We start from the raw sequence: 6,160 nt of genomic DNA, 5'->3' as shown, positions 1-6,160 counted from the left end.
TTTACCACTGCGATGCAAGAAGTGTTTAACTTCATCCACCACCATCAGCTCAAAGGTTTGGTTTAAAATCAGCAAATAAAGTAAGATTTGTCTTCCATTTATCTTTGAGAAGATGTTATGATTTTTTTATTAATCTATTATTATGTCATCAATATTTTTCAAAAGTCAGATTTTTGTTTTTGTCACAAGTCCCTGTTTAGAAGTATCAGATTTATAACAGGTTGTCCCTCTGTTATGTGTTTTAGTTTGTTATTTTCTGGAAACATGAGAAAAAACAATAAATTGGTGACCTTTTGCTCTTTTCCTAAAGATCAAGTAATCCTCCTCTTTCCTTAGAAACCATATTTTTCCTATCAAAATCTGGTGGATTTTAGTATTCAGTAATTTGCAAACCTATGGGTCAATTTAATAGAATTGACCTAGTGCGTGGCAATAGCATTAGCCTACTTTCTGGCTGGTGATAGCTACTATGGGTGGATTTGATAAGTGAGCACTTATCTAAAGTAAAATCCAGGGAAGTGTGACTATGTGGGCTATCACATCCTAATATGATTTCACTTGTCAGAATTTGATTTCTATTTTGTTGTTGGAAAATTTCATTGGTGGACTCATGGAGCTAAACTTACAGGTATGTAGACCTTAAAATCTCTCATGTAATAAAGGACTACTTTTGTGGAATTTTTTTTTTTTTTTAAATTTGGGAAATATCTTTTCTGGCGATTAAAATTCGCCAGAAATAGTTTTTGTAAATTAAACTTATTTCCAGAGATCATATATCGCAGGAAATACTTTTTACCGGCATTTTAGGATATTTGCAGCGAATATTAGTCGCCATAAAATTTTTCCCAGCAATTTAATTAAGCCATTGGAATAGATCTCAACATTGGCGGCGATTTATTTTATTTTTCGCGATGACTGTAATTCGCTGTAATTGATTACCAACGATATTATGATCGCTGCAACTGGGTTCACAAAACCAATAACTCAATTACAGCGATTTTCAAATACCTGGTATTGATCTACACCGGCCCATTTTTATCGCCGTAATTATTATTTCAAAACCGTTTAGTCAATTGCCGCAATTTTCCCTCTTTTAGCGATAGTATTAAACCGCTGGAATTAATATTTTCCAATGGTTAACAGTTGAATTGTGTCTTGCGGCGATAAAATGAGCTATTTGCGACAAATAAAAATCGCCGGAAAAGAAAGTCTTTCTCGACGATTTTTGGCTTCTTTGGAGTAGATCAAAAGTGAGGCTTTAATACCGGCGAACCTCCAGCGATTTATAATTCGCTGAGAAATGTAATAGGCGGCGATTTTATTAGTTTTCCCAATGAAAATGAATTGTCGGGAAAGGTAATTCTCTTTGTAGTGGAATAACACATCTAATATGGTGTTTACATAATTTAATTTAATTTAGAAGATAAATTTTAAAATTTAAATATTATAAATTAAATATTACCATTTAAGTATTGATGTTGATGGAATACGTCCTCTACGCACCGAATTAAAAATAAAATAACATTTCTACCTTTTAATCTCTGCGGACACTATGCAAAGCACACACGATCTATGTTCATTGTCACTATCCCTAGCTTAATACACAAGTGATAATATATTAAAAAGTAGTTAAGTGTGGTCCATCTTTTTATAAAGATTTATATGAGATTTGTCTATTTAATACTTGTATAAATCATTTCTTTAAAAAGCTAAAGCCTTTCCGATCGAGTATTGTAAATCATTTCTCCACGTAGCATCTCTCTCTCTCTCTTTGAATTGTAAAACTTGATTCATGGGTCAAGAAGTTGTAGAAAATCTGATCATATATTTGAAAGTGAGTAATTTGAATTTGATTTTTTCTAGGCATTTGATTTTTATAAGCTAAAGCCTTTACGGGTATTGTAAGCATTTTACAGTAGTACTGGTTTATATTTGCGAATTATATATTATATATTGAGTTGCTATCGCATCTATTATAATTTCTCTCGTCCAACATTTATTTAAAATCATATATCCAATGCTTTTTTTCAGTGTGTAAGTCCATCCCAACTCATATATAAAGTCCACAGTCAACAACAAATTTCGTGTACAAATTGCATGCGCAGTACTTCATACTCCTGGGACCTAATCAGTTTGCCGGATGCACCGTTAGTCTCTCTGTTTTCTGTGACTGTTCTTTCATGCTGATTTGGATTTCCAGGTGAATATAGTTACCATGGCAAATGATGAAGTAAACGGGCAAAAGAAACTTAAACACAGAGAGAGATCTGAAAGTTTTGCGTCCAAAAATGGAGTAGGATACGATTGCCTGCAGAGCTCATTGTTTAATCTTAGCCTATCCAACTCAAGGACACATTAATATCCTATGGTGGAATTCTCCAAGCGTTTGAGGCACAAAGGAGTGGAAGTTACTCTGGTTACCACCCACTTCATCTCCATGCAGAGAACATACAAAAAGAAGGCAGCTCCATTACGATCGAGATCGGCATCTCCGATGGCTATGACGAAGGCGGAAGAGCGCAAGCAGGGAATGTCCAGTCCTATCTCAGGCAGCCCGGTTCATGACTGTATCGTTTATGATGCTTTCTTGTCTTGGGCTCTAGACGTAGCAAATTAAAAGTTTGGTTATTCGGGGCTGCGTTTTTCTCTCAATCATGTGACGTTGATATTATATACTACCATGCCCCCAAAGGAAAGCTGAAACTCCCTCTTTCAGAACCAGAAGTTGGATCTGCTTCCTTGTTTGCCATCTCTTGAACCTCAGGACATGCATGCCGTCCTTCATTTCTAATTTGGGATCCTACCCAGCTTTCTTTGACATGGCTTTCTTTGACATGGCTGTGGAACAATTCTCCAATGTTCATAAAGCTGATTGGGTCCTTTGCAACACAATTTATGAGCTGAAGCAAGAGGTAAGTATGTTAACTGGAGCTTATAAATTATTAGGTTCCTGAACTTCTGTTTTGTATTTTTCCCTTTCTTTCCGCTATCTTGTTTAATTTGCATTTTAAATGAATTTTAGGCTTGCAACAGTTGATCGGCTGCTAAACTTTGTGGAGGAGACGTCGGAGAAGGGATTATAAGTGATTCAATGGTGCCGTCAGTTGAAGGTCTTAGCACACGAGGCAGTGGGATGCTTTGTGACACAATGTGGGTGGAACTCAACGTTGGAGGCCCTGAGCTTCGGTGTTCCAATGGTGGCAATGCCGCAATGGACAGACCAAAGCACAAATGCAAAGTTTATTATGGATTTTTGGAAGATGGGGCTGAAAGCTCTTAGTTCCAGTTGACAAGAAAGGATTAATAGTCATGAGGCGAGAAGCAGCAGAGCATTGCATAGGAAGACAATGGAAGAGGAGAGAGGAGAAGAGATAAAGAAAAATGCCTTCAAATGGAGGAAATTGGCAAAAGAGGCTGTTGACAAAGGTGGAAGTTCAGACAAAAACATTGAAGAATTTGTACCTAAACTGATTGTTCGCAAGTCCTAGTCAGATCTTCGCTTCCATTAATTGCCAAGTTGCATCTATATATGTGTTTTTGGCGGCAGCTTGAGCTGTAATAATGTGTCATAATTTGGGCTTGTTACAAAGGCCATTATGTAATCATGTCCAATGCCATTTTTGGCTTGACGCAATTGCTGTCTGATAAACTTGCAATAATTTTGAGATCTGGACAGAAGATGAAAATTGCATCGAGCTTTTAGTTCTGACCATCACTAATTAATGACAAGATCTTTGGTAAAGGAATGGTAAGAACATCCCAATATATAACACAAGAAAAAAAATACAAAATACAAAATACAAAAAATCTAGAGCCAAGGACTTGGTCTCCACCCATTTCTCACGAGGGAAAGTCACCTGAAGCGGTTTGTTACAGTCCAAAATTTGGAGATGCAGTGGATTGTTTTGTGTAGTACTTTGTTGGTCCAATTTGTTTGAAGGAGAAGCCCACTTCCTCTTTTTTACAATCTTTGGTTAAAAGAAGCAAAAATATAGGAAAATAGCAAGTGATAGATGGTCCGATACGCCGGCAAACAACCGTCAATGGTTGTATAGGTGCATGAGAAACACACGCGCACCACCGTTGGAGAGAGGAGGATGGTCAGATCTGAAAGATCCAAGGACGTTGATCCTACTATTGTCGCCCGTGATAGTAGAAAACTCAAGCACATGGATCTCACAAACGGTTTAGGCCATATGTGAGACACACACGCCACTCATTTGGATGATATTGTTTCGGAAGCCGAAAGATCGGCATCTTATGAGTCTTGTGTAGTGTTTCAAATACCATACCGTACCAGCCGGTACGAACGAAATATGCTATACTGACCACTGGTCCAGTACAGGTAATGCATACATTTCATACCGGCCCAAATATCGACTAGTATCGGCTTATATTTCGGTCCGTACTGGCCGATATTTTGGCTTTTATTTTTTTTTTTCATTTTTTCAAACTACAAGCTCATTTGTTGTCCCTCAATTCAGACTAGGCTATTTAAAATTTATATATATATGTATTTATATATAATTTATTTATATATAGATTAGTATTTTGGAATATAATTTATGTATATTTATATATATAATTTATTCATATATCGATTATCCTGAAACGGTACCGGTATCGAAATATTTCGTTCCAGTACTTTGACCGGTACGGCTTCTGGTACAGTATTCAATACATTGGTCTTGTGGAGCGATGCGTGGCAGTCGTAAGTGGGCAGAAAACAATAAATCGGCATTTCTTTATACTATGGTTGGAAAACAAGAAAATAGTCGAAAAAATCTACAAGACAACTCCAAGAAAGATCAGAGAGAAAGAGGGAAGGAGGAGGTGAAGCTCCAACCCCCTCCAGATGTAAAGGGGAGGATGTTTAAGATATGTATATGGAGGTTTGGGAGACAGCTTTCGGGAGGACAGAGAGTAAATAAAGCCAAATCCACTTGGGAATGCTTTTGCTTCTCTTGAGTTTGATCTTTTCATTTTCCTTAAATTTTTGTTTTCCAGTTGATTACTAGAAGGAAAATTTAGAAGTAGATATTCTATTGAGATAGATACCTGATCATCGTCTATAAAACGGTCACCAACTATTATATTTTAAAAAAATTATTAACCTACAACTCTGAACTCTCTTGCAATATTTTACAAATTCATATTAGATTAAGAGTAATTTTGTTAAATTAAAATTCTTTTTTAATAAATATGCTAACATTAGTTGATTGCAAGATATTGTAAGAGTTGTAAAATATTTATGATAGCTAGGTATGCAAAAATACTTCCATGTAGCCAAAAAAGAGAAAAAAAAGGCACTTCCCTGTCGGTTGTCGGTATTGATAAGGACAGGCATATTTGTTTTATCATTTTCGACAAGCACTGCCACGCATTGTACGCTAAAGTCACGTATAGACATTTTTAAGAAGGGAAATGCTATATCTCCCGCTGGAGATTAGTGTATTTTTTATGTATTTATTTTTTAAATTGTTTTTTAGATAGATTTTTTTAATAATTTTAAATATTTTTAAAAAATAAAAAAATTTAAAATATTATTAAAAAATATTTTCTTAATCACGAAGTAAAATAAAAAATCATAAACAAATATTTTTTTATTTTACTTCGTGATTAAGAAAGTATATTTTAATAAATTTTTTTTACTTTCTAATTAAGGAAGTATTTTTAATGATGTTCTAAATTTATTTTATTTTTTTAAAAATATTTTTTATAATTTTTTATTTTACTTCAAGATTAAGAAAGTATTTTTTAATATATATTTTTTTACTTTCTGATTAAGAAAATATTTTCTGAATGATGTTTTAAATTTATTTTATTTTTTTAAAACATTTTAAAATAATAAAATATCTATATAAAAAATTACTTAAACAAAACACATATAAAATAACACTACACCCCCAGCGGGAGCCCCCAGCGGGGGCTGTAGCATCACCCTTTTAAGAAATACGAATAAAGAATAAATGAGAAACGTCTGATATACATTACAAGTTTTATAAATTTCTATATAAAATATAATAAATAATTTAATTTTTTTAAATCTTAAAATAAAAATTATATTATAACAATATTTTATTTAACTTTCAATTTTTATCCTATCTCATCTCATCTGTGTAACCAAACGAGACAAGTCGGCTTGATCTCCCTCAAATAA

The 6,160-nt window shown here is 34.1% G+C and overlaps 1 pseudogene; it reads left to right on the top strand.

Annotated features, from left to right (window-relative positions):
- Positions 1-2,365: 2,365 nt before the first annotated feature.
- LOC109014878 lies at positions 2,366-3,037 on the top strand (annotated as a pseudogene).
- The last annotated feature ends 3,123 nt before the right edge of the window (positions 3,038-6,160 follow it).

Source organism: Juglans regia, chromosome 14, assembly GCF_001411555.2.
Source record: "Juglans regia cultivar Chandler chromosome 14, Walnut 2.0, whole genome shotgun sequence".
NCBI lineage: Eukaryota > Viridiplantae > Streptophyta > Magnoliopsida > Fagales > Juglandaceae > Juglans > Juglans regia.
The sequence above is the reverse complement of the archived record's forward strand: the minus strand, read 5'-3'. Positions and strand labels throughout refer to the sequence as shown.